The following is a 20,746-nucleotide window of genomic DNA, read 5'->3' on the forward strand; positions in this document are numbered from 1 at the left end:
CGGCCGAAATAGGGTCGGTTCGGTTTGGATTGGTCGGGTTGGCTAAACCGTGTACACCCCTACCTAGAAGATCAGTCAGACAGACCCGTGTTCCTGTCCCTTCTGGACCCGGCTCCTCTGAGGTAGTTTGTATCAGGCCATGAGGTCTGATGAGTTGCTGAATAAACTTAGAGTGTGTTAGATGCTGAATAAATGAGTTGTAATAATGTAAAACTGAATCATACTTGAACCTGGATCGGATCTTGGTTTGGGGTCAAGTTAGTATATTTTAATAATAATCTCATTGTTTATATTTTGGTTATTGTGTTTGGTGACGTCAACTCCTGACCCCCAGGTTGAGGCCGTCATAGAAAGTCTACTAATTCCTGACTTTAATTTGCCAATCCTTAACAAGCCAAAGAGAACAAAGTCAAGAGCAGTCAAGAAAGTGAAGCTGTCACCTCTCAAATCCAAATCTCTAACCAAAGCTCAATCCAAAGTCAACAAGGGAGATTACATGTACTTATATGACATCAAGGAATTCTCTGATCTAAACCTTTATCTAGATGAACTGGAAGAAGTTAGAGGGATTAATGCCTCTGAAAGGTTAGTTTTCAAGTACAAGGGAGGAAAGGAGATTCAATGGCCACTTCACAGGATCCTTCAAGAAAGCCAATCTGTGCTGATAAAGGTTTATTCATCATTCAAGAAGAATTTTGGATTCAATGTAACTGCAAGAAGACTTGTTCTAAAGAAGATTGAAGAACTGAGGAGTATTAGAGCTAAAGATGCACTCCCAAAGACTTAACTATTCCTTACACAGGGAGTAGAGTGCATCTAAGGCCCTACTGGCTGATGGAGTTCATGGATGACAAAGGAGTTAAAAGATTTTTCAGATTAGAAGACCAATTGAGCATCTCTAGCAATGAGACTCTTTTGGAAATGCAAGAAAAACTAAATCTCTCAGAATCTAATGAACTGGAATTCCACAGATAGCTCCAATATCAGATGAAAGAAAATAACAGAAAGCTGGGAAAGAGATCCAGATCTTCAAGGAATTAGATTAATCTGCTCAGGCTAGAGGAGCACCTTGAAAATGACTGTGAGCTAATCTTTGTGCATTTTTTTATTTGAAGCACTTTACAATTTTATCTACTTACTTTTAAAGTTATATTTTTAGGGTGTTTTGTTATCATCAAGTTTCTCTTAATTTATGGCTATAATTCCAGTAGACATAAATTGAGGGAGATTGTTGTGGATATGTTGTGAACTTGATGATTTCATTAACAAAACAACTTAGTAGATTTTACTTGGTGAAAAATGTAGCATTCGACGGATAAGGAATATAATCCCGACGGATGACTCAATATAGTCCCGATGGATGATGATTTATTATCTATCGAGTGATGTTAGGTCCCAATGTGTTTGTAGAAGGGGGGGTTGAATACAAACAGTACCGAATAATCGAATTAAATGCGGAATAAAAAATGTGAAACAAAATTCAAGTTAAATAAGAATATTATTAAACTTGAAAGGTGTTACAACAACTGTATCGATTACAAGGAATTAATCTCAAATTAATTATCACAAATTTAGAATAAATTCGACATGAACTTTTTCTATTTTTGCAATAATTAGAATCAAATGCTAAACGCGATTTGAGATTAAGTTCTAGGGATTTTAATCCGCTAGATTGTTACACAAGAGCAAGATAAAGATTTCTAGTGGATTGGATTTAACTTTACAATCTAGAAATTTAATCTTGAAGTATGCAGATGAAAAGATGAAATATTTCTTCTTGTTTTTCTTTTCTGCTTTTTTCTTGACTTCTGTGTTCTAGATTATTGAGTTGCTGCTTCTCTGCTTCTTTTTAATCAATAGCCGAATAGAATTGAATTGGCATGACAATCCTATAGCTGGCAAGACTTTCGGTAGGACAATGGATTGAACTAGCAAGACAATCTGAATGAACTAGCATGACAATCAGAATGAACTAGCAAGACAATCATCCTCCTAGTGTAACTTTCGGTGAGACTATTGAAAATGGCCTAGCATGACAATCGGTATGACAATCCTGATTGTCATGCTAGTTCATTTTTAATTGTCTTGCTGATTTAATGCAGATTTTAATCCAATTTAAATTCTGAAAATTCCTAAAATTAATTCAGAATTAATTAATCAATTAATTCAATTAATAAATAAATTATTCTTCACAGATATAATTTATTTTCTTAATTAAATTAGATGACTTAATTAATTAATAGAGAATTAATTCTAGTCTTCAACAGCACCCATCCTTCTGCAGATCTTCTGAAAATCACTGAAAATTATGAATCAATTCCACCACTTCAATGTTGACACTCGATGTACTGTCTGGTTCATGAGTGACTAACTTTCGTGACGTTTCTTCATGTCTTGACTTTGACACTTTGATTTTCTTCAGATTAAATCCTTGTAATTAATGATACTCTGACGAGATCTCTGTCACTTGATTAAATCCACGATCTTGATTTATATCACTGAGGCATGATCAACTTCTTGAACTTCTTCCAGTGAATTAATTCCTCGAGTCTGTAGATGAACCTTGTTTCTGAATCCTTTGACAGATATTACTTTGCGAGATCTCTCTGACGGTCGATCCACTATTTACTTATTATATTCTTATTTGAGTTGAGTTGAATCCTCGAATATACAAATAGGCCTATGACATATGACTTACAATCTCCCCCTATTTGTTTGTTAGACAATAACACACAAATACCTAGAGGATAACTCAACTAACAAATAAGAAAAAGATATAAACAGAAATGTAAAGTAAATAGTAGAAAAGTTCTGGACTAGATTTAACATTTTCCAGATTCCAAGTAGATGTTCCTCTAGACTGAACATATCTGCAAGTAGTTTCATCTTCATTTGTACAACCACATTTCCTGTTGAGAAGCCCATATCTCTCTTGCTTCTCCCCCTATGAGAATCAACTGATTAAAGAAGATCACCTTCGTTTACCACCTCTCCCGTACAATAGGATCCGCAGATAAAAACCAATGGTACTCCCCTTTTGAAAACAGCTTCTTCCCTTACTAGAAAATCACCTTGTGTTTACCACCTCTCCCGTACAATAGGATCCGTAGTTACAAACAACAATGGTGTGGTGTAGTGTACATATGATCTTTTTCTTCCTCCCTTCTATTTCTCCCCCTTAGTTGAGGAATCCTCCAAACTATTACTTAAGCTTTTATCTCCCCCTTAAAGAAGGAATGTATGTCGTCGTCTGAAGGAGTTCTCATATTTCACTTGGTTGGAAAAGAAATAACAAGAAGTTTCTCTTTCTTCCTCACTGTGAGTGTGTGATTCTGTTTTAGTGTACCTCACATGTGTTTCACTCTTCTCTCCACTCGTGTTTACACTCATTCTCACAAGTGTATCACTCTTCTCTCATAGCTCCATAATCCAGCTGTACCTGCAAGGAAAATCACCTTAGCCATCCTTAAGGAGGTCACAGGTGGTGCAATGGGAGTTCACAAATCCCCATCCTTTTTAAACTCGTCAGATGAATCTGAGTCATAATTTACAAGTTGCTAGTTTCCCTTTTAGGGTTCCAGATTTGAATTCTGGGAAGGTAAACAATGATCCAAAGAATTTAGCATAAAGATCAAGGTTCCCTTCTAATGTCTGTGAAGACATTTCCTTGTGACTCATCAGGTAATATCTGAATCATTGTCAACAAGTTGCCGATCTGCGCCTATGTCAGATCCACTATCCGCAGATGCATCCAGGGGATTTAAGCCTGGGGAGGTAGACACTGACCACTGACATATGGCTTTTGGATCAGTATCCTCTCCTAACACCTGTAAAGGCAATTGGTCCACTAACGAACCTTGAATAATCGAATTTGACCTTAAAATGGTCGAAACTCTTGTTTCCGTCAACTCATCCTTTGTGTGTGTAACCTCTCCTTGTGCATCAAGAATTGTTTATGTTTGAAGTGGTGACACTACATCGGATACCTTGGCCGACAGGCAAAATTCAATAGATGCACCCTGTTGAGAGAATGAATCTAGTAACTGTTTTTGTGCCTTTTTAGCCATTACATCTTTTTGAGAAGATGTATGGGGGCTAGCAGTTGTCTCGGTTTTAAATACTACTCATCTTTGTAGGAGACAGAGCTGCTGGGTTGACTTCAGAACCTTCCTTATGTGGTGCACTAAGGCACTATCTTCCTCACGCTCATTCATACTACATTTTGTGGTAAGAGAGTGTTGGTTGGTTCTGTTTTTGTGTTTGTCTTTACAGTCTGGGATAGACGTTGTGGGTTTTCAACCTCATGACTGTCAATGAAAGAAAGTCATTGGAGACTGAACCTGTAACACAGAACATATGGTAATAGAGAGAAAATAATTTACAATAGTGATTTCAAAAGATTTTACATGAAATAAGAAATCACTAATGTAGAAAGAAGTTTGATTTTGTTTTTCAATATGAATGAGTTTTTGATAAAACATTGATCACTTAGGGTAAAGTTTAAGTAATTCTCATTCATGTCAAAGGCTTACAAATATCTGCAACATAATGTTAACAAGATGTCATTGACCGATACTTGTCAAGTACTTTAGATACTAATTATTATGTTGCATAATCAATATATCACTGCACATATAAAACAATATGATTGTGCCTAATGATAAGAGAGTTAAAAATATGACGACTCTACTAGTTCATATTAAACAATAACTTCAGTTAGAGTGCCATACCATGTTCTTGACGATTGCTTGAGTAGTACACTAGTTCATACCAACCTGAAGTGAGATTGTGAAGAAGAGATTGCATAGTCCAATAGATCTGCAGCTGCAAAGTCCATGAACTGTGGTGCTCTAACTTCCTCTTTTAACTCACCAATCAGGAGTACACTTGTACACATCTTACTAGAGTACAATTCCAAGTGTAATGTGCAGCAGGTGCTTGATATGTCGTAATATTCCCAAGTCTCGTCACTGGTGCTATATATTGGATACTGCTTCCTGATAATAACCTAGCACAATATACAAAATTACAATGATAACATTCCCAGCTTGCAAACAGCCATATCCCTCAGATAAACCTTTGCTGTTATCTCCAAAGGTAATCAGGGGGCCAGCTTTCTCAATCCTCATTTGATAGCAGGGCTCTATCTCCGGTCATATGTCTTGATGATCCACTGTCAAGAATCCACACTACCGGTTACACCTGTATACTGCCCTGCACTTCAAATGGATTAGACCTTCTTCGGAACCCAAACTTGGTTGGGCCCGGCATACTTGTAGAATTGTCCTTTGTCATGCAAAACAACATTTTTAATTTTAACGATCTCAACATTCTCAATGACTGAACATTTGACCTTGTAAACAGCCTTAACAAATTTCTGTTTAAGCTTAGGCACAAATGTCTCCTTTCTAGCCTTAGAAGGACTAGCAGTCTTAGACCTGTCATGCTTCTTGTTATTCATATGCTGACGAGGAGTAGTCTTATCATTAGAAATATGCTTACCATTAAAATAAGCATACATCATATTAAAAGCACAAGACATACAATTAGAAACACCACATGCTTTATGAGAGTGATTAATAGTAGGCAATTTATGCATGGCAGACATGGCATTTTTGTTATCCAACTCATGTGTGTCTGAGTTAGTCTCAGTTGCTTTCACAACTTTGACTGGAACTTTCGACACACTTGACTTGGAAACAACCTTCTCATTAGCAAGATCTTCAGCACGTATTTCTTCTTGAATAACAGAAGAGGTCGCATCAAATGGTTCAGCAATTGATGGTTTATAGAGGGGTTCATCAACACCCTTAAGCACATGTGGTACTTCCCTCCCTTTAGCACATACACGAGGAGGGGAGTTTATGCCTAATTCTCCAATAGCAACATTGTAATCATAACCTATTCCAGATGTTTGATTAACAGATTGCTTACTGTAGAACTCTTTAGCCTTCAAACAAGAATTGAAGTAGGCTCTAACCTTAGTCTCAAGACCGGTGATCTTGTCTTTGAGAATAGTTTCGAGTTTTCTATAACAGTCAACTCTATTCTCTAGAAAAGATACTTGTTCTTTTAATTTGTCTTGATTAATGTGCACAAGTCTTAATTCATTGACCTCTTTCTCAAGGTCTGTGATCTGTAAACTTAACAGTTCATTATCACGACGTGCACAATCTAAGTTACCTCTTAGATGATAAACCATTTCAGCATCAGAAAGTTTTACCTCTATTCTTGACGATGAAGCTTTTCCATCAATAGCCATAAGAGCAAGATTTCCTTCATCTTCATCTTCACTGTCAGTATCATCCCAGCTTCTTCCCTTTGCCAGATAAGCCCTTTCAGAGTTCTTTCTTACTTGCTTTGGCTTTCTACATTCTGTGGCAAAGTGTCCCAACTCATTGCAGTTATAGCATCTGATGGTGCTCCGATCAACCATCCCTATTTTATATCCACCACTGCTGGTGTTAGAGGATGAAGATCCACCTTTCTGGAATTTGTTGTAGTTGGACTTGTACTTAAGCTTGGGATTCCTCTTGAATCTGACATGGGAGAATCTCTTGACAATTTGGGCCATTGACTCATCTTCCAATTGCTCCAGCTCTTCCAAGGAATAAAAATCATCACTTGATTGATTTGTAGTAGGAGGATCATATTCTGCTACTAACATATTTTCCTCAGCCTTGGAACACTGTACCATTCTTTCCAATTGTTGAGATTGCTGTTGTTGTTGACCTTCAGCTACAAGTGCATTAGATGTGCTGACCATTCTATCCTTCCCGTAGACTTCCTTCTGTTGAATCTGCTCCAACTCATAAGTTTTTAACACTCCATAGAGACTGTCCAAAGAAATCTCACTCAGATCTCTAGCTTCTCTAATGGCAGTGATTCTATGTTCAAGATGAGCTGGCAGTGTTAAAAGGAACTTTTTGTTGACCTCCCTGATTGAATAATACTTTCCATTGATGTTCAGGTTGTTGATCAACGCATTGTACCTCTCAAACACTTCAGTAATTCCTTCTCCTGGATTTGATTTAAAGTATTCATACTCAGAGGTTAGGATCTCCAACTTGTTCTCCCTAACTTCCTCTGTGCCTTCATTAATTAACTCAATAGTTTCCCACATGTGTTTAGAATTTTTACAGTTCATCACATGTCTGTTCATCAAGGGATCAAGGGAATCAATTAATATTAATTGAAGGCTGGCATCCAAGGAGGCTTCTTCCTTCTCAGCAGGAGTAAAATCTTCGGGCTCTTTTGGATAGGTTCTAGCTTTAGTAGTCACCACACCATCTATTATTACCTCCGGTTCAATAACCATCGGAGTTTTTATACCCTTCTTTAACAAGTTTGAATATTTGGGATTTGCAACTTGTAAAAATAATAGCATCTTCTTCTTCCACATGATATAATTCTCTTTATCAAATTGTGGAATTTTAACGGTTCCAACTTTATGTGAAGTCGTTATGAATTTTTGAATAAATAAAAATTCAAGGAGTTGAAAAATCACAAAAGTCTAGGATCTTGATTTGTTCGTTAATCAGAAGGCTCTGATACCAATTGTTAGGTCCCAATGTGTTTGTAGAAGGGGGGTTGAATACAAACAGTACCGCATAATCGAATTAAATGCGGAATAAAAAATGTGAAACAAAATTCAAGTTAAATAAGAATATTATTAAACTTGAAAGGTGTTACAACAACTGTATCGATTACAAGGAATTAATCTCAAATTAATTATCACAAATTTAGAATAAATTCGACATGAACTTTTTCTATTTTTGTAATAATTAGAATCAAATGCTAAACGCGATTTGAGATTAAGTTCTAGGGATTTTAATCCGCTAGATTGTTACACAAGAGCAAGATAAAGATTTCTAGTGGATTGGATTTAACTTTACAATCTAGAAATTTAATCTTGAAGTATGCAGATGAAAAGATGAAATATTTCTTCTTGTTTTTCTTTTCTGCTTTTTTCTTGACTTCTGTGTTCTGGATTATTGAGTTGCTGCTTCTCTGCTTCTTTTTAATCAACAGCCGAATAGAATTGAATTGGCATGACAATCCTATAGCTGGCAAGACTTTCGGTAGGACAATGGATTGAACTAGCAAGATAATCTGAATGAACTAGCATGACAATCAGAATGAACTAGCAAGACAATCATCCTCCTAGTGTAACTTTCGGTGAGACTATTGAAAATGGCCTAGCATGACAATCGGTATGACAATCCTGATTGTCATGCTAGTTCATTTTCAATTGTCTTGCTGATTTAATGCAGATTTTAATCCAATTTAAATTCTGAAAATTCCTAAAATTAATTCAGAATTAATTAATCAATTAATTCAATTAATAAATAAATTATTCTTCGCAGATATAATTTATTTTCTTAATTAAATTAGATGACTTAATTAATTAATAGAGAATTAATTCTAGTCTTCAACAGCACCCATCCTTCTGCAGATCTTCTGAAAATCACTGAAAATTATGAATCAATTCCACCACTTCAATGTTGACACTCGATGTACTGTCTGGTTCATGAGTGACTAACTTCCGTGACGTTTCTTCATGTCTTGACTTTGACACTTTGATTTTCTTCAGATTAAATCCTTGTAATTAATGATACTCTGACGAGATCTCTGTCACTTGATTAAATCCACGATCTTGATTTATATCACTGAGGCATGATCAACTTCTTGAACTTCTTCCAGTGAATTAACTCCTCGAGTCTGTAGATGAACCTTGTTTCTGAATCCTTTGACAGATATTACTTTGCGAGATCTCTCTGACGGTCGATCCACTATTTACTTATTATATTCTTATTTGAGTTGAGTTGAATCCTCGAATATACAAATAGGCCTATGACATATGACTTACAAGTGAGTAGCTTGTGTAATAATGAGTCTATAGCACATTTCTGCATACACCTTGTTTAGATTCTGTAGTAGCACTCAAGTCATGTTGACTTTAATTAGATATGCAGAATAGGTTGATTAATTTTACATAGATGATGTCTTGTAATTCTGCATAAATGAAATGAAGTCAAGTGTCAAATAGCTACCCGACGGATAAACAACAATGCCACTCGACGGATGATCAACAAGGCAACCCGACGGATGATCATGTACCCGACGGATAATCAATTCAAACATCTGTTGACAGTGACAACACGGTCACATGCGTCGAGTGTATGCAAAAGGAATGTGGAAGCCTATTCAACTGGGTTTTAGAGAACAAAGAAGCATTGCCATTTCCATGCTATTATGAAGATATTCAAAGATGCTGGAATAGAGTAATGAAGCAGTATAGTATTAGACTTGATAGGTTTTGTTATATTATCTTGTCTTATTACTTTGTAATTTTGGTGATACATAAACCAAGAAGTAGCAAATAGAACAACCAGAACAAGACTAAGAACATTATCTCAGAGAAACAATTGCAATCTGCATCCTTAGCATTTCTCTGTAAACTTAGTTGTTCATATTTGTAAGTAGCTGTGAGCTAATCCTGCTACACAGAGTTCTCTTGATATAATATATATCTCTGGGAGATACATTCAAATCCATCGGAAAGTTTTTAAAGACTTGTGTTTTTAATTACTTGTGTTTTGATTTTACTAACTTCTTATTCCGCAATTTGCAAATCAAACACTTATATATTATTAAGATAGAACATTTTATATCTTTTTGAAAAAGGTTCAAGAATTCCATTCACCCCCTCTTCTATAATTCTTGTTGCATTGTTAGGGACTAACATAAGGTCTAGAAATAATCATACCAACAGGATTTATATCATGAAAAATAAATGTTGAAAGGACTAAATCAGTATTTAGAATAAATGTAACAGTATTTATACCTTATGAATCTGAAGTCACAATTAAACTCACAGTTAACACTATAGTTATGACAGTTGTTGTTCACCAATTATGGGAACCTCCATTTGAATTGGAGAGGATTTGATCAGGTTACTGTCATGTACCATGATCTCAAACCTTGTTCTTCCTGCAAAGAACTAACATTTTAATGTGTTTATTGAAAGCTCTCACAGAGTCTTCAGTAAAAACTGATGAAACCTCTGTGTCTCTGTTAGTATCATTAAGATCTATCTCAGTAAGTAGTCTCTAACAACTGAATGTTATTTCCTTGTGGTGAGCATAATTCAAGAATTATGTCACTTGAGTTTTGGCAACATTTGAAAAATGGATTCAAGTGTTTCAATTATGAGAATAAATTTAAGATATAAGATTTATGATATTGAGATTGAGTGTGGATAACTTTCTTGAATAGAAAAAGAAAGTTTTAAAGAGTTTGGTAGAATGCAACACTCAAAGATTATAATTCTAATGAACTCATAATTAAATCTTTCATAAATTCCTTTTGTTACATTAGTTACTTCTTATAATGTGCTCAATCTATACTGTAGTGAACATATGACCTCAAACAGAGATTAGTTTCTTCACATGCACTATTAAAAACATCTAAAATAAAGCATGCAGTACTGATTTGAATATTAAAAAGAATTCAAGCACAATCAAGAAAGTAAATATTCATTCACTTAAAGAGTCAAAGAAGGTAAAAATATTTTAATTAATTAAGAAGAAAAGTATAAAATTTTATAGAATTTTAAACATAAAATCCTAGAACAATCTAACTACTCAGACTTCTTCTTCTTTTCATCCTCCAGCTTCTTCATCGACCTATGATGGAAGATGCATAACATAGAACCTGTAAAAGAAATTATATTATATTGCAATGCCAACCATTCTAGGCGACGTTGTTCTTCCTCGAGGCATCGTTGCTCAGCCTCCTCGGCTCTTCTCATCTCTTCGAAGTGGACGTCCATTCTAAAAAGATGAAGTGACTGAGTGTCATCCAAGATAAGTCGATCACATATCAACAGTGGAATTTCAGATGGGAAATAATCTTGGCCATTAAAGATTACCCTGAGATGAAAGGGATCAAAATACAGCCTTTTATGTTCAGGAATGGCAACTGGTCGATAAACTCCATGGGTAAGAGAACAGACAGTGACCATAGATTCTGAATGAAGAATTTGAGTATATTTGGAGTTTGTGAATGAAAAGGCAGTGAGAAGTTTTGGGAGTGGAGGGTTTGTGTTTATAGCAGAGGAGATAGAAACTGAAAAGACTCTTTGATTAACCATGTAATAATTAATCATAATACGTATACATTATTACACGTATCTAGATAAAAAAAAGTAATCTCTCTCTTCAGATTCCTATTCCCAATATAAGTACTCAAGTAATACTAGATACTTACATCAGTAGCTAACCCATTTAAGCAATTAAAAGATATTCCACTAACTCATTCTTTAATTAAAAATACTGTATAAGCATTTATTTTGAATAAATTCAAAATAATCAATGAAATATAAAAATTAATCAAGATTTGACCATTATCAGTATTTTAATTACGACTATCAGGATTTATTAGTCAACTCTGGTTTGACCAATATCAGAATTTATCAATTACTGACAGGATCTATTAGTCAAAGCATGTTTAACTAATAACAAAGCATGTACGTATAATCAGTAGTTCAACATGCAGTTTTCACATATGATTCATAAAAGATAATTGCATGTTATCATGGCATCAACATTTAGCACAATAATCAGTATCTAACAAGTACTAACACGTAATAAGATACCATGTTTCAAAATATTAGCAGTCTTAATTATTAGAGTTTGAGAATTATCATGATATTATTCCCAATTCATTCACTAATCTTGTAAAGGTAGCTTCACAGTGAGGCTTGGTGAATATATCTGCTACTTGCTGATCTGTTGAAATAAAGACCAATTTCACTGTATCTGCTTCCACATGTTCCCTTATGAAATGGTACCTGATGTTGATGTGTTTAGTCATTAAATGTTGCACTGGATTTCTTGTCATTGCAATAGTACTTTGATTATCACAATATATAGGAATAGCAGAATAGTCTAAACCATAATCCAGTAACTGATTCTTCATCTATAGAATCTGAGCACAACAGCTTCCTGTAGCAAAATATTCTGCTTCTGTAGTCGATGTGGAAATTGACTTTTGTTTCTTGCTAAACCAAGAAACCAATCTGCCACCAAGAAATTGGCAGCTTCTAGAAGTGCTTTTCCTATCTATTTTACATGCTGCAAAATCAGCATATGAATATCCAATTAGCTTAAAGTCTGAATCTCTAGGATACCATAATACCAGATTCATGGTGCCTTTAAGATACTCAAAATTCTTTTCACAGCTAAAAGATGAGGTTCTCTAGGATCAGCTTGGAACCTTGAACAGAGACATGTAGTATACATGATATCAGGTCTACTATCAGCAGATATAGGAGTGTACCAATCATACCTTTGTAGTTAGTTATATCTACTGAAGAACCAGTATTTAAATCTAACTTGGTTGCAGTGGCCATGAAAGTTGATGCAGTTGAGCAATCTTGCATTCCAAATCTTTTGAGCAAATTCCTGGTGTATTTGGATTGATTTATGAAGATCCCTTCATCAGTCTATTTAACTTGTAACCCCAGAAAGTAACTCAATTCTCCCATCATACTTATTTGATACCTGGACTGCATTAGCTTTGCAAATCTCTCACATAGTTTATCATTAGTAGATCCAAAAATGATATTATCAACATGTATATGTACTAATAACAAGTCCTTATCATGGTATTTATAAAAGAGAGTTTTGTCAATTGTATCTCTTGTGAAACCACTTTCTAGCAGAAATAGAGCAAGTGTTTCATACTAGGCCTTTAGAGCTTGCTTCAGTCCATAGAGTGCTTTATCCAGTAAGTAGACATGATCTGGATACTTTGGGTCAATGAAATTTGGAGGTTGTTCAACATAAACTTCCTCTTCAAGTTCTCCATTTAGAAATGTACTCTTCACATCCATTTGGAACACCTTAAACTTCTTGTGAGCAGTATAGACAAGAAAGATTCTAATTGCCTCAAGCCTTGTAACTGGAGAAAATGTCTCATCATAATCAATGCCTTTTTGTTGTGAATAACCCTTTGCAACCAGTCTTGCTTTATTCCTTGTGATAATTCCCTCACTGTCAGTTTTGTTTCTGAATACCCACTTTGTAACGACTACAGATATGTTCTTTGGTCTTGGCACAAGAGTCCAGACTTTGTTCCTTTCAAATTCATTAAGCTCCTCTTGCATTGTCGTGACCCAGCCAGCATCTTCCAAAGCTTCTTCAACCTTCTTAGGTTCAGTTTGAGATAGAAAAGAATGGTAGAGACATTCATTCTAAGTGGCTTTTCTAGTTCTTACACCACTGTCAGGGTTTCCAATGATTAAGTCAGGTGTGTGTGACTTAGACCATTTTCTTGCAGATGGAAGTTGACTCTTTGAAGACGAACCTCCCCATTGATTTATAAACTCTCTATTATATCTTTGATTAGTACCACTGTTATTTCCTGATGCTCCCCCTGAATTACTGTTCCCATTGTTATCAGTATTTGACTCATCAGAGTTTGAGGAAAATGAGTCTGATGATCTTTCAATTGATATTTCTTGAGTTGAATCACTTGCAGTAGTCTCTGGATTTGAATCATGTTGCTCCCCCTCAACATATGCTTCAGTCTTTCATGTGTAAATCCTTCAGCTTTTTCTTAAGCTGTTTCTGAGTCATTGAACCAATATTTACTAATTTTGTGTGAACCTGTTCACTCTTATTAGTAATTAAGTTTGATCTAGGTGCTGAGGTTGTACCTTCCTCATGGATTGACTTGACAGTATTAGCACTTGATTAAACTTAATGGTCTTTATTTGAACCTTGTTCCGTTTGTGTAACACCCTACATATCCGGGGTATAGATCTGGGGTATTACTAACACTAACTACCTTACTCAACCTATACAATAATAACAATATATGTATATAATTACCCCTTGATACTACTACTCAGGATCTTTTAAGGTTAAGGTGTGAAAACCAGAAAAACTTACTACTTTATTACAAACCGTCCAAATAAACAGTCTTACAAGTCTTCTTTATTACAAACCAGTTAACTACATAAATTTTAAACTAAGTTTCTTTTATTCAAACAATATCTACATTTTCTCCCACTACACTTGCTCAGGAAATTCAAAACTCTCTTCTGGAATTGGAATTAGCACCCTTCATGCCAGAGGGTCCCGCTGCCTGACCCGCTTCTTGACTACTCGAGTACGGATGGGTTTTATTCTCAACTTTGACTGAAAAATAAGGGGAATAACAATAATAGGGGTGAGCCATAATTGCTCAATAAGCCTGCAACATATATATATATAGTCTAAAGAAAATGTTAAGTGAACCGATAATCTGATTGTTCAAACAACCACATATCTCTATAAGGAATGATAAAGGCCACTATCGGCGAGTATCAAATGAATTAGACTAGACATAAAGACCAACATATGTAATACAACCCGCTGATCAGTCAGGATATAGTGCAGATCTATACCTAGCTGCATAGACCCACCAACATATAGGGTACCCAGGCACTATGGCCTAATAATCAAGGGTCCAGTTCATACCCGGCCCACATCGTAACCATCCAGTCCATGGATCAGCGTCCGAAACAATCGGTATGCTTTGATGTATTCCAATATCGGAATATATCAGAATATATGTATACGTATATATATCAACTATTGGAATATGAATAGAGGATTCAACAAATTAGGAGAAATCAGGAATCGAAATGAAATATGAATAAGGAATAACAATTGTGTATCAGTGTTTGTGAATAGAATTATCAGTGTATAGTTGTCATAAGAATCTGTAGGAAATTCACTATTCTGAACTTAGAATAGGGGAAAAACTTGCCTGATACTTGTTTCACGTCAGGTATATCACACTTCTCGGACACGGATTCCTTCCGTCCTTCTGGAGTTTTATCTATCAAAGGAAAATACTCGTTTAATTGATTTACATCGTAATTGTATTTCAGACTGAGGCCACGTAGCATTTATCGTCTACCCACACGACTTTATCAAACTCGTATATAAATTACCTAGCAAATAAGACTCACATAATCACATAAATCATGTATCACATAAGTCATATAGTTGATTTAAACTTAGAAATACTTTTAGGTTCGACATTATATTTATATTCACATTAACAAGCCATATCTTAATCGTTTTCTAATTTTCCGGAATTTATTAGACTCGATTCATAAATAGTAAGGTCTTTAAATGAATAAGTATCATAAGCCAACTTGCTCTCGAAAGAAATTATGGTTTATAAGTATTTTTAATGGAATCGGGTTATTTTTCTGAGTCTAAGGGTCTTCGTTTCGATTAAATCCGATAAACGGTTTAATTATTACGTAATAAACATGATTAAATCAATTATTAGTCAATTATAATTATTATTCACAAATAATAAAACCTCAATTATATTTTAAATAATTATCTAAGAATTATCATATTTAAAAATATTTTTTCCCTAAGTTTTGGAATTAGATAGAATTTATTACAAATTATTCAATCAAATTGATTAAATACAAATAATTAATCAATTTAAATAAATAATAAGTAATTCAGAATTAAGTAAATAAATAAAAAAATAAATACAATGATAAATTTATCCAAGTACTTTTTGAACACTCCGTTCATCAAATTCATAAACGTCACTGGTGCATTGGTTAATCCAAATGCCATGATGAGAAATTCGTAGTGTCCATATCTCGTTCGAAAAGCAGTCTTAAGAATATCTTCTACCTTGATCTTCAACTGGTGGTAACCTGACCTTAAGTCAATCTTCAAAAATTTTGATATCGTACCCTGGACACACTCGGTCTACCGTAATTTGAACATCATTTGCTAACTTTATGATTAACGTTCCGTCCAAACATTGGATTTCACAATATAACTTATGAATAAATTCTTCAGAAATAAAAGATTTTTTGGCTCCAGAATCAATCAATACTTTTGCATCTACAAAATTCACAGGAAGCGTACCTGCAAACACGTTCGGACTCTGCACGGCTTCTTTCATTGACATATTAAAGGTCCTTGCCCTAGGTTGATTGTGCTGTGGTGGTGGAGGTAATGCCAAAACCCTTGGGATACTGGTTGTCATTGCTACTCCTCTAAAGTCTTTAGCAGTATGTCTCTTTCTTCCGCATTAGAAATAAGTGTCTTCACTATTGGGCATTCCCCGGAGTAATGTCCCCTTTAGTTGAATTTGAAACACGTGACGTTTGGCTTATTACAGATCCATGTATGTTTCTTTCCATATGTTCTGCAATAGGGTATTGGTGGTCGGATGATTCTTTGCTGATTTGGGGTTGAGAGTCGGTTACCCATCCTCTGATTGCCCTATTCTGTCCTTCTAAAATTTGCATTTGTCCGGGATTGAAATCCCGACCTCCTGTTGAAACTATTCTAAAAACTTCCTTGTCCCTTTTCCTTTTGGGACACCTCACTTTCCCCTTCAATGATCATAGCTTTTTGGACCACGGCCGTATATGTTGTTAATTCAAATACTGCCACTCTGCTACGAATCCACAGCTTCAATCCCTGTTGGAATCTCTTAGCCTGCTTCTCATCAATATCTACCTGTTCCGGAACAAACCTAGCCAATTCAGTAAATTTGGCTTCATATTTAGTCACTGACATATTCCCTTGCTTTAATTCCAAGAACTTGATTTCCATCTATCCCAATTTACAATACCGTCGCCTTCTAGTGCTTTCTTGGACTCCCACCAGTAGTTAGCTTCTCATTTCAGGAAATAACGAGCAAAATCTGTCTTCTGGTCTGATTTCACTTTAACTAGAGCGAACGTTTTCTCTATCTCCTTCAACCATGCCCTAGCTTTAGTGGGATCCGCTGTACCTTCAAATTCTGGAGGCTTTACTGACTAAAACTGTTTAAAGGACACAACATGTACAACTGGTGGTACTTGTGGCTCTGGACGAGGTGGTTGTTGTAACATCTGTTGCTGGAAATGCTATAGTTGTTGTTGCATTTGCTGCTGTATCATCACCATTTGTTGTTGTATCAGGTGAAACATTTGGTCCATGTGGTGGTTATTGTTTTTCTCTTCAGTGTTATCATTGGATGACTCATTTCTGGTTTTTCTTTTTGGTACCATGTTTCTGATAATAAAACAAATGGCTCTTTTAATGATAATTTATTAAACAGGTGATAGTGGATAAAGAAATAACTTGTATGGTATTAAAACAGGGAATTTAAACAATTGATAATGGAAAGAAAAAAAAATTCACAGATATTGAGACGAGAAATTAAAAAAATTGAGAACTTAAACAAATCATTTGAAATAATTAAAAAATTTGTAATAATAAATGGTACAACATTATTTTAAATAAAACAGAATTTGAGATATGGAAAAACTGTGAAATAGTAAAGTAAATGTAAATGCTATAAAGACTGAAATTTAGAATAAAAGAAAAAAATTGAAAAAGTTCATTTTACATATATATATGACACCAGCTTCAGATGTTAGTGCTTGATACAAAAGGGTCTACATCCGATCTGTCATAGCTACTGCTGATACATGTCAAAACTAGATACTACACACATACAAGCCTAATCACACTATACTATGATGCCTCTATCTACATATGTCACATCTAGTACAACACATCTGACTGTCTGGATGATCTCAAAACCCTGGTGGCACACGGTCTATCTCCTGTCGGATCGAATCTAAAACTGTCTCTGTCAATCTCATGGCTCGGTGGTATGCTGCGTCGGTATGGATATCCTCCTGTCTCAGCTCTCCATACTCCTGCAATGATGCCCTGTAAATCGGTCTGAGTCTCTCTTGCATCATATAATCTGGTTGTAAGGCTGATGCAGGACCATACTCTTGGCTCTCAAACAAACCCAGAATCTCGGTACAATGATCCCTCCACATCTGCATATCATCACTCATCCTAGAAAACTCATGGTATGGCACTGCCCTAGGCTCTGTAAGATCTGTCTGTGATCCCCGGGTAGGTATAGGTACAGTGTAACGACTGGGAATTTCGTGACGTAATTAAGTGAATAAAGTATGATTTATGTGGTGTGATTATAAATTATGTGATTAAGTGATGGTTAATTATCTTTATTGTATATTAGTATCTGGGAGCGTAGATAGATGCGTTCCAATTTAAAGAGTCAACTTAGAGGTTAAACTGTGTTGTCGCGCCGTCAGGTAGAACGGAACCCGTCTTAAAAAGGGGTTAAAGTGTTTAAATGTGAAATATATGTTGATATGTGAAATGGAATGTTTAAGTGAGAATTATGTTCTAGTGATGTGTCGGTTAGTAAAGATAATCCATTGTGAAGCGTAATTGAAACGCTGAGCGTTGGGCCGTCAAGCAGAACGTAACCCGATACGCAAAAAGAGGAATAATAAAGAAAAAAGGTAAAATCTATGATTAAGTATGAGTGGTGATGTGTGGATATATGTGCTTGCCTGTCTATATGCATGATTACGTGATCTGTTAATTTTTAAAGGGGTTTAAGGGATTTATTTGATTTAAAATAAGGATGCGAAAACTTAAATTTAAATCTTAAAAAAAAACGAAACCCTCTGCAGGATCCATGCAAAAAATAATATTTAATTCGTAGTTCAGTATGTTTACCTTAAGAAGATTTACGTTAATGGAAAGATGGAGATCTTTAATGGCGATCCAAAAACGATTAACGGAGATCCTTAGCAGCTGCTACTCAAGTGTGAAGCACTCCACCGGTATCCACCAAGAAAACGATATAATGAAGGAGGAGGAGATGGAGAGAATTAGGGTTTTGTAAATCTTTTTGGTTGAGGCAAAAATAGGGTCTATAATAGTATATTTATAGGCAAAATTTTTAGCTGAAAATTTTCCCATAAAATATTGTTATTATTAACCCTTTATTATTCTCACTAATAATTAAAACACCTTTTAATTATTAATCCTTTTTCTAAACTCTTTAGAAATAATTCTCTCACTTGATTTAATTTCCAAAAATTAAATTCTTAATTAATAATATTAAGAACCTTTTCTTAATTAATTTATAATCAATTGAATCTCATTTAATCAATTATTGAATTTGCCAACTAATTATTTATTTCATAAATAAATAATTATCAGCCATTATTAATTAATTTCTCTACCATTAAATCATTCTCTTTTATGGTGTGACCCTGTAGGTTCAATATTAAGCCGGTAGTAGAAATAAATAATAAAAAAAACTATTTTATCATTATTTATATAAATTCTCTAATTCATTAAATATGATTAATTAATTAATCATATTTATTCTACATCGTGAGGAATATTTCTCAGCATATCGCGACTATCCGGATAATACGAATTCACTGCTTAGAATACCAAGAACCTATTCAGTGAGTAGTTACCATACAATCAATTCCTTCTACCCTGCAATGTCACGATTAAATACAAGGCATGTAACTTGTGTCAAGCCTATCTTATTTAATCACTTTCTTTCCCATTCACTATGCTTAGTTCTATTTAATGTAAATTAGAAACTCCTTTCTAATTTCATTCACTCTGGCCAGAGATTCCTGAACTAGCATAAGTGGATCAGCATTGAACATTCTCTTCCTTCACTGGAAGGGGTAGATCATTTATTGATCATACACTATCTTCGTGTACAAATTCCTATACCCAGTAGAGCCCTTATAATTGTCCCTTGAGACTAAGAACTAAACCAAAGCATAGTTTAGTGTACACAAGATGACTATGATGACCTCAAGTCTAAGGATACTTGTACAACTATCACTATGTGAACAACTGCTGACACGTGAGTGAACTCCATCAGTTGTTCAGCTGTATGAGTCATGTTCAGTGAACTTATTCTATAATAAGCACCTACATACTAGCTATAGTGTCACCACACAAATGTCTATGAGAACAGACATCCTTCATAATAAAGCAAGCATAGTATGTACCGATCTTTGCGGATTATTAATTACCAGTTAGTAATCCTACGACCAGGAACTATTTAAGTTTAGAGTTATCATCTTTTAGGTCTCATTATTATGATCTCATCACAATCCATAAAAAGCTTTACTCTAAACTGGGTATATCTTATTTAAACATTTAAATAGATAGAGCCCGTAATAAAAACAAAACAAGTCTTTTATTAATATCAATGAAATCAAAACAGATTACATAAAAGTTATTCCTAAATCCTCATACATGATTGGACTTAGGACATATCTCTTTCAATCTCCCACTTGTACTAAAGCCAATCACTCTGGTATCTAATACCCATCTTGTTTTATGATGATCAAAGTGACTCTGAGAAAGTGGCTTTGTGAGTGGGTCTGCTACGTTGTTATGTGTGTCAACTCTCTTGACGTTGACATCTCCTCTTTCAATAATCTCCCTAATCAGATGAAAGCGTCGCAGGACATGTTTGGAATTTCTATGAGACCTAGGTTCCTTGGCTTGTGCTATTGCTGCGTTGTTATCACAATACAACACAATAGGCTCTTCAATGCTAGGAACAACTCCCAACTCAGAAACAAATTTCCTCATCCAAATGGCTTCTTTTGCAGCCTCACTTGCAGCTATATATATTTTGCTTCCGCTGTGGAGTCAGCCGTTGTAGACTGTTTGGAACTCTTCCAACTAATCGCACCACCATTCAGAGTAAACACGTACCCTGACATGGATTTGCTATCACTTTTTGATTGAAAACTAGAGTCAGTATAACCCTCTATTTTCAACTCAGATTCACCACCAAAAACAAGAAAAATGTCCTGAGTCCTTCGCAAGTACTTAAG

This window comes from Apium graveolens, chromosome 2 (assembly GCF_009905375.1).
Source record: "Apium graveolens cultivar Ventura chromosome 2, ASM990537v1, whole genome shotgun sequence".
In the NCBI taxonomy this organism is placed as follows: domain Eukaryota; kingdom Viridiplantae; phylum Streptophyta; class Magnoliopsida; order Apiales; family Apiaceae; genus Apium; species Apium graveolens.